The sequence below is a fragment of the Mandrillus leucophaeus genome, unplaced genomic scaffold (assembly GCF_000951045.1).
Source record: "Mandrillus leucophaeus isolate KB7577 unplaced genomic scaffold, Mleu.le_1.0 Scaffold149, whole genome shotgun sequence".
Classification (NCBI taxonomy): Eukaryota; Metazoa; Chordata; class Mammalia; order Primates; family Cercopithecidae; genus Mandrillus; species Mandrillus leucophaeus.
In genome coordinates, this window is record NW_012101465.1 from 2,997,769 (window position 1) to 3,007,598 (window position 9,830).

The 9,830-nt window shown below is 44.0% G+C and overlaps 1 protein-coding gene across 1 annotated transcript in view; it reads right to left on the bottom strand.

Moving 5' to 3' along the window:
- The window catches only part of NKIRAS1 (NFKB inhibitor interacting Ras-like 1), a 67,061-nt gene that overhangs the window by 55,881 nt on the left and 1,350 nt on the right, over positions 1-9,830 (bottom strand). The gene's annotated exons all lie outside the window — the stretch shown is intronic.

Consider the following 9,830-nt stretch of genomic DNA (forward strand, 5'->3'; position numbering starts at 1 on the left):
TTGTTGAGATGGGGTCTTGTTCTGTCTCCCAGGCCAGAGTGCAGTGGTGTGATCAGGGCTCACTGGAGCCTCTACCACTAACACCTAGGCTCAAGTAATCCTCCAACCTCAGCCTCCCAAGTACCTGGCACTATAGGGACATGTCACCATGTCCAGCTAATTTTTTAAACATTATTTGCAGAGATGAGGTCTCGCTAATGTTACCCAGACTGGTCTGGAACTTCTGGGCTCCAGTGATCCTCTCCCACCTCGGCTTCCCAAAGTGCTGGGATTACAGGTGTGAGCCATCACACCTAGGAAGAAGTAAATTTGTTTTCTAGAATGTAGGTAAATACATCTATAGATAGGTAATTAGTAAAGGCTCACGGTCAGGCACAATGGCTCACGCCTGTAATCCCAGCACTTTGGGAGGCCAAGGCAAGAGGATCACTTGAGCTTGGGAGTTCAAGACGAGCCCAGGCAACACAGCGAAACCTCCTCTTTACAAATAATTTTTAAAAAATTAGCCTGGTATGGTGGTGTACACCTGTAGTTCCAGCTTTTTGAGAGGTTCAAGTGGGAGAATTGCTTGAGCCCAGGAATTTGAGGCTGCAGTGAGCTATAATCACGCCACTGCACTCTAGCCTGGGTGACAGAGAGACCCTGTATAAAAAAAAAAAAAAAAAATGTGGGGTTGGGAAGCGTAATAGGAGTATTTATTATGAGACTAGCAGGTTTGTCCTAGAGTCTATAGGCAGAAATCCATCCAGGCCTGGAAGAAGATCTGGAATCACAAACCCAAGCAATGTGCTCTTTGCATTCAAAATTCTATCCTGTCATATTACGGGACAGAAATACCGGTTGCTTGAATGTGTGGCGCAGAAATTCTGAAGGGAGGCAGCCACTAACCTATTATACTTAGTCACGTTGGCCTGTAAGCCCTGGAATACAGGGCTGATCAATTTTCTGGCTACTGGCTTTCTAAGCTGGTGCTCTCCCAAGCTTGAGCGTGCCTCAGAATCACCTGGAGGGCTTGTTCAATACCAGTTGCTGGCCTCGCCCTTAGAGTTTCTGATTCATTAAATCTGAGGTAGAGCTCGAAAAAATTGCTTTTTTTTTTTTTTTTTGAGACGGAGTATCACTGTCGCCCAGGCTGGAGTGCAGTGGCACGATATTGGCTCACTGCAACCTCTGCCTCCCAGGTTCAAGCGATTCTCCTGCCTCAGCCTCCTGAGTAGCCGGGACCACAGGTACATGCCACCACACCCAGCTAATTTTCTGTATTTTTAGTAGAGACGGGGTTTCACCGTGTTAGCCAGGATGGTCTGGATCTCCTGACCTTGTGATCTGCCCCCCCTTGGCCTCCCAAAGTGCTGGGATTACAGGCATGAGCCACTGCACCTGGCTGAAAAATTGCATTTCTAACAAGTTTTCAGGTGATGCTAATGGTGCTGATCCAGTGACCACACTTGGAGAATTTTTGGTCTAGGTGACTTTCCCAGTGAGGGAAGAATGCACTGCACTTGGAGAATTCACCAGTGGAGGAGAGTTGCTGATAAACTGAAGCTGAGTGAAGAGTTGATGGTTGAAAAGGGAACCACCTGGGTCTCTAAGCCTCCTCTGAGTACTGGTGACAAGGTAGGATAGAAAATTTAGGAGACACCTGGGGCGGTGTAATCCCAGCACTTTGGGAGGCTGAGGTGGACAGATCACTTGAGGCTAGAGTTTGAGACCAGCTTGGCCAACGTGGCGAAAACCTGTCTCTACAAAAAATACAAAAATTTGCCAGGCGTGTGCCTGTAGTCCCAGCTACTCGGGAGGCTGAGGCACGACAGTCGCCTGAACTCGGGAGGAGGAGGTTGCAGTGAATGGAGGGCCATAGACTCTGTCTGGAAAAAAAAGAAAAAGAAAAAAAGAAAAGAAAAATAAATAAAAGAAAACTTAGGAGAATGGTCAGTTAATGAACTCATACTAGGAGAGATTGCACAGCTGGGAGGAATTCTCATTGAAGTGGGTTTTCAACAGAATAAACAGGAAGACTGAATGGGAAAATCTGTGAGTCAGCAATATATATTGTTCCTTTAGATAGCATGCCCTGTTGTTAGGGAAAGTTTTGTGTTTGATGGTTTTTTTTTTTTTTTCCCTCACCCTAGTGAAAAAGTAGGATTTCTTTTTTAACTGTGACCAATAGAGTACTGAAAATAATCAGGCATTTCATATAGCATTTTTAATTTATTGAACTGTCATACACTTTTCTTCTTTATTTTCTTTCTTACTTTTTAAAAACATATCTGTTTAGTATGTTATTAAATCAATGCAGCACTTAAAAAAATTCAACTGGGGTTTTCAGATGGCATTATTTTTTCCACTCTATTCAATGAAGCATCTTGGCCAGATGGTTTCTGTTGTTGATTGTTTTGGATTTTTATATATACATTATTGTGTAGACTGTAGTCATTACATTTAGACATAACCCTTTTTCCTACTAGATTCTTCTCCAAATGAATGAAAAGATACTAGATAGTATTAAGATTAGACAATAAGAGACTCAGAATAATCAAGAGATTGGGTCTATATCTGAAATATAAGTTTGCTGACCTTCAGCTCCACAGAGAATAAGCTCCTCAAAAATAGAGTGGAACCATTATGTGGAGTGAGGCCTTTTCTGTACCTACTTCTTATCTCACTTTCATTCCTTTCTCTGGAGCATCCATTCTCCTTATCCTAACACTTAGAAAAATACTTCCAGGTACCTCTCATTGAGAAGTACAGTATTTTTTTTTTTTTTTTTTTTTTTTTTGAGACAGGGTCTCATATTGTTGCCCAGGATGGAGTACAGCAGTACAATCACCAATCACTGTAGCCTCTAACTCCCAGGCTCAAAGGATCCTCCCATCTCAGCTGCCTGGGTAGCTGGTACCTCAGGCGAGAGCCACCACACTCAACAATTTTTTTAAGTTTTTATAGAGACAGAGGTCTCACTATGTTCCCCAGCCTGGTCTTGAACTCTTGGGCTTAAGCCATTCTCCAGCCTCAGCCTCCCAAAGTGCTATGATTACAGGTGTCAGCCACCATGCCCAGCCATCTTAAAATTCTAACAAAGTAATGTGGTCCTCAAGTCAGGGTGCACTGTATATGTGTGTGATTCTTTAAAACTGTTCCCTTTTGAAAATGATAGTTGCAAGAATATATTCCATCTCTCATGCTATTCAAGATATGACCTTGATGCTCCTGTTATAAAGAGATGAGGTCCATGTCCCCTACCCTTGGATCTGGGTGTGCTTGTGACTACCTTTTAACCAATAATGCAGCAAAATTCATGCCACATGACTTCTGAGGCATGATCAGAAAACGTGATGCAACTTCTCCTTTATCCCATGAAACACTTGCATTGGAGCCCTAAGCAGCTCTGTAAGCAGTCTGACTGCCCTGAGGCCGCCATGTTGTGAGGAAGTCCAAAGTAGCCCACATGTAGAGAGCCTGTGGCCAAGCCCTGTAACTACCTAAAGAGGGAAGTGCCCAGCTAGCCCCTAGCAGCTCCATCCTCCTGCCGTTCCAGCTCCACCCACTGTCTGATGGCCAAGAGACCCTGAGCCAGAAATGCCCAGCCAAGAGCTTTCTAGCTTCCTAACCAACAGATGTCATCAGAGATAACAAAATAATGCTGTTATCATATGCCACTAAGTTATGAGGTGATTTGTTATACTGCAGTAGTTGACTGGAATGTTCCCTAAAACGGGTGAGAATGATTCAAAACAATTATATCAGTGAGGTTTCCTTAGTTACAAACAGGAGAAACTGACTCTGTCTAATTGAACAAATGTATACGATAAATGTCCAAATCAAGAAATGAGAAAAATAAGACAAAAATAAAATAGAAGGATGGAGATCAAGATAAAGAGCAGAAATCAATGAAACAAAACAAATTTAGTCAATCAACAGAGCAAAACATTGGGCCACTGAAAAAGTAACAAAGTAGATAAAAGTTTAGTAGGCCTGATCAAGAAAGAAAAAGCACAAATAAATAAAATTAAGAATGGGAAACTAGACCAGGCACAGTGGCTCACGACTTGTAATCCCAGCACTTTGGGAGGCCAAGGTGGGTGGATCATGAGGCCAGGAGTTCGAGACCAGCCTAACCAACATGGTAAAACCCTGTCTCTATTAAAATACAAAAATTAGCTGGGCATGGTGGCATGTGCCTGTAATCCCAGCTATTCAGGAGCCTGAGGCAGGAGAATGGCTTGAACCGGAGGGAGGTGGAGGTTGCAGTGAGCCGAGATCATGCCACTGCACTCCAGCCTGGGCGACAGAGCGAGTCTCCGTCTCAAAAAAAAAAAAAAAAAAAAAAAATACAGAGTTGATATCAATCAAAGACATAAGAGGATACACACAACTTTATTCCATTAAATGTGAAAGTTTATACAACATGGACAAACTCCTAGAATAATAATTTATCAAACTGATTCAGGAAGACAAAGAAAGCCTCTAAAATCTTTAATGACGAATTTGGTTGCCACTAGTCACATGTGGCTATTGACACTTGAAATGTGACTACAGCAACTAAGGAATTAAATTTTGAATTTGATTTCATTTTAACTAATTTAAATTTAAATTTTAAAACTGACAGGGTGCGTAGGCTCACACCTGTAATCCTGGCACTTTGGGAGGTTGAGGTGGGAGGACTGCTTGGAGGCCACGAATTCAAGACTAGCCTGGGCAACATAGGGAGAATCCCATCTCTACCAAAAAAAAAAAAAAAAAAAATTACTGGGGTGTGGTGGCAAACACCTGTGGTCCTAGCTAATTGAGAGGCTGAGGTGGGAGCATCTCTTGAGCCCATGAGTTTGAAGCTGTAATGAGTTATATGATTACGCCACTGTACTGCAACAGCTTGGGCAAGAAGGCCAGACCTGTTTCTAAAAAACAACAACAACAAAAAAAACTGCCACAGTGTGAATTTTTTTTTTTTTCATTAAACACAACTTGACAGTTTTGGTTAGGCTGTATTTAACTTTAACCACTGCATCTCATAACCTATTCTTACTGCATTGTAGTGTGTGTGCTGGAGTTGTGCACTGTTTTCAGTATTGCCCATAAACACATCACTGGTCTTGTTGGTGTCAATGGATTGATTCAGTTTGAATGAGTTTTTTCTATGCACAGATGAAATAGTGGAGTATGTTTATTTGAATATTTTATGAAGACATCAAATAAAACATAATTTCCATAGTGATACATAAATCATAAATAGAAATTTGTATTACTTCGTTATAACAAAATCACTTTTCTAGTTAAAAATTAAGTATAGACAAAGTTTTAAATTTAAAATAAGACATATTATGCAGAATTTTGGAGCAATATAGAAACTAATACCATGAATGGAAAGGTAAAGAAAAAAATAGCCTGGAAGAAGGTATGTCACAAATGTCATGATGAATGGCAGCTGCAATTTGCTGTGGCAGAGCAAACTGCCAGAGCTATCTGTTGCTATGTGACGACGTCACTGCTCTGACACAAACATGCTTGGAAATTTTTGTGTTTTAAATGTCTCTGTTTTCATTTGTAATAAGTAGCTCTTGATATAGTTCACAAAAAAAGCACTTTGTGGTCTTCAATAATTTTAAGAGTGGAGAGGAGTTCTGAGATCAAAAGTTCGAGAACTGCTGCTCTAGGGCACAGAAAAGGCAGTTTAAGCGGCATGATGTTTCGGTATTAGCAACTAGCAGGACTCATTGGAACATTTTAAAATGAGGAATGACCTTAAATGTTTTTAATTGGCCTTATCTTTAATAGACTCCATCTTTCTCTCTTTTTCCTAATGCCCCTCCTTCATCTAGGTCCTCATACTCCAGTGCGCCACTTGGCCTATCTTAGTTGAGTTTGGGATAAGAAGACTCTAATATTTAGGTTCTTCTTCCTTTTATTCACATCTAGATGGGCCTATCTTGTGTTGTTTTGCAGGCTCTGTTAATCGTAAGGGCTAATGAGGTAGCTTTCCCAGGAAGTAATTTGCATTTTTAACAGATAACTTTTGAAGACACAGTCACTTCATTCAACGTTATTTTGGTCAGAATGAGGAAGGTGGAGTAGGCAGAAATCCACTATGAATATTCTGAGAATCCGAACACACTGAGCCATAGACACCACAGGATTAATAAATGAGGCTCCTTGGAATGACAGCAACACAATGCAATTTCCACTGCAGCTACAGCACGCTGGGTACAGCCCAACCAGAGGATGCTGCTGAGCATCCTCCTCTGGCACTAGGGGGCCCAGCGAATTTCCAGTGGCCAGTGGTGTGGCTGGTGACTGACTTGGGTTATAGCTCTATAGCCTCTGCCAGTTACTTGCAAAGTCTCATAGGAAGAAGACAGCCTCTAAAAAACGCTCATAGACACCGATATTATTTTATAGGCATTATCATCGAAGAGAGGGTCTTGTATCCTTTGCAATGGCTGTTTTTCACTTACATTCTTCTTTTCAAATTTAAATAGTGGTAACCTCTTACACATTTTTAAATAGTCTTTTATTTATTTATTTACTTATTTTTGAGACAGAGTCTCACTCTGTTGCCTAGGCTGGATCATCATCATCATCATCATTATATATTTTTGAGACAGAGTCTCACTCTGTTGCCTAGGCTGGAGTGCAGTGGCATGATCTCAGCTTACAATAAACTCTGCCTCCTGCGTTCAAGGGATTTTTGTGACTCAGCCTCCCTAGTGGCTGGGATTACAGGTGTGCGCTACCACGTCCGGCTAATTTTTGTATTTTTAGTAGAGATGGGGTTTTGCCATGTTGGCTGGGCTGGTCTTGAACTCCTGGCCTCAAGAGATCCATCTGCCTTGACCTCTCAAAGTGCTGGGATTACAAGCGTGAGCCACCGCGCCCGGCCTAGAGCAGTTAGTTCATGGCAAAACTGTGAACTTCAGAGTTCTCAAGCACCTCCTACCTCCACAAACGCACAGCTTCTCCCACTATCAAACATCCTGCACCACAGTGGTACATTTGTCATCACTAATGAACCTACACTGATATATCATTCAAAGCCATGGTTTATTATTTTATTTTACTTTTTTGAGACGGAGTTTCGCTCTTGTTGCCCAGGCTGGAGTGCAATGGCGCGATCTCAGCTCACCGCAACCTCGGCCTCCCAGGTTCAAGCGATTCTCCTGCCTCACCCTCCCTGGTAGGTGGGATTACAGGCATGTGCCGCCACACCCGGCTAATTTAGTATTTTTAGTAGAGACAGAGTTTTTTCGATGTTGGTCAGGCTGGTCTCGAACTCCTGACCTTAGGTGATCCGCCCTCCTCGGCCTCCCAAAGTGCTGGAATTACAGGCGTGAGCCACCGCGCCCGGCCTCAAAGCCATAGCTTACATTTTTTTTTTTTTAGACGGGGTCTCCTCGCTCTGTCACCCAGGCTGGAATGCACTGGGGAGAGCATGACTCACTGCAGCCTCAATCTCCCATCTCAAGAGATCCTCCTGCATCAGCCTCTTGGGTAGCTGGGACTACAGGTGCACACCACCAAACCCGGCTAATTTTTGTATTTTTTGTAGAGATGGAGTTTTGCCATATTGCCTAGGCTAGTCTCCAATACCTGGGCTCAATGATCCTCCCACATCAGTCTCCCAAAGTGCTGGGATTACAGGTGTGAGCCACTGTGCCCAGCTAGGGCTCACTCTTGACATTGTAGGTTCTACAGGTTTCGAGAAATGTATAAAAACACGTATTCAGCATTATAGTATCATACAGAATACTTTCCCTGCCCTAAAAATCCTCTGTGCTCTATTCATCCCTCCTTCCCCTCTAGCCTTTAGTAACCACTGATCTTTTTACTGTCTCCAGTTTTGCCCTTTCTTCTTTTTCTTCGAGACGGAGTTTCACCCTTTTTGCCCAGCCTGGAATGCAATAGCGCTATCTCGGCTCATCATAACCTCCGCCTTCCAGGTTCAAGCGATTCTCCTGCCTCAGCCTCCCGAGTAGCTGGGATCACAGGCATGCGCCACCACCCCGGCTAATTTTGTATTTTCAGTAGAGACGGGGTTTCCCCATGTTGGTCAGGCTGGTCTTGAAGTCTCGACCTCAGGTGATCCACCCGCCTCGACCTCCCCAAGTGCCGGGATTACAGGCCTGAGCCACCGCGCCCGGCCCAGTTGCCTTTTCTAGAATGTCGTATAGTTACAATCACACACTACATAGCCTTTTTAGAGTGGTATCCTCTTTTATGATTTCTTTTCTGCCTTCTAGACTATTCATATTAACCTCATTTTACCTGTGTAGAAGTAGATGATGGTTGATACACGAAAATGAAAATGCAAGCAAGCTACGAAGTGTGGCCTTGGGGAACTCCTGCATCAGCATCACATGAGGGTGATAAATTCCAGAGGCAGGGAAGAATAGAGGGCTACCGTGGTTAGGGAACTGTGTTTAGAAGGGTTTGGGTATCAAGAAAGCCTTGGAAAGAGAAGCAGGACCCACATCTGTGCAGGGCGAAGCAGGTCAGGGTAAGTGGCTGAATTTTTTCAAAGTGTAACACGAAGCCATTGGAGGCTTTTGAGCAGAGTAATCAGATCTTATTTACATTTTAAAAATAACACGCTGACTGTAGGAGGACCCAAGGAGCACTCTCCTAGTTAGGGAACCAGAGCAGTAGCTGAGGGAAGAGACAACGGTTTGCTCTCGCAATGCCAACGGTGAGAAACACGGATTGAACATATTTTGAAGGTAGAAGAGCTCAGACTTGCTAATGGATTGAACGGAGAATAAAAGGCAGTGAGAGTGAGTGTTAGGAGAGAAACATAATTTTGCTGGCTTCAGGAACTTGCAGATTTACCAACATAGTAAATATTGATACGGTGAAGAAACCTGGGGGTGGCGAAATAGGGTGTTGCACATGTAATTACGTCTTCCACGTGACATTTCCCCCACATTCTATACTGAAAAATTTCAGAGCAAACGAAAGAATTTTACAAGGAACATCCATATCCCCATTGCCTAAGTTTAACATCTTACTATATCATCTACTCATGCCTCTATTAGCCCATCTTACTTTAGTAACGCGTTTAAATTGCGGGCATCAATGCACTTTCCTCAGAATTCACCTCAGCACGCATACAATTTGTTTCTAGCTTTTTTCTTTTGATCTGAAATTTACATTCAAGGTGAAATGCCCAGATCTTGACTGCACATTAGCTGAGTTCGGACACACGCGTACACCCGTCTAAAATCTGAGATGCAAAAAAGGGGCATAATCAAACTGGCTGCTGGATGTAAGAATCTGGAGATTAGGAGAGGTCTCGCCTTGAAATATAAATCTGGGAATCACCAGAACATAGGTCTACTTAAGCTATGAGATTGGATAAAATCACCTACAGGGTGGAGAGGGAAAGGGAAGGGTCTGTGCCCTCAAAGACCACCGTTTGGAGGTCGGTCGGGTGGGAGCGGGGCCGGGGGGCGCAGGGGTTGAGCAAGCCCGAGTCAGCCGGGTTCCTGGCAAGCACCTCTGCTCGGCGCCAAGCCACCGCTCTGACCTGGGAGCCACCAGGTTGGGGGGCAGGGCTGGGGAGCAGGTCGTGGAAGGGGCCGCGGCCAGAGGCGGGAAGAGCAGCCGGGAGGAGGGGGGAGATGAGGAGCAGGAGGGGAGGAATATGCGGCTGAGGGAAACGGATAAGAGGTTTACGGCGCGGAGGGGAAAAACGAAGGAAGAGGAGGGGCTAAGCAAGTAAAAGGGGAGAAAGGGGAAGCGCAGGAGAAAAGGGGAGCCGGGAAGCGGGAGAGAGGGAGGGAAAGAGGGAGAGAGGGAGGGAGAGAGGAAGGGAGGGGAGCGGCGGGGCGGAGTCGCCG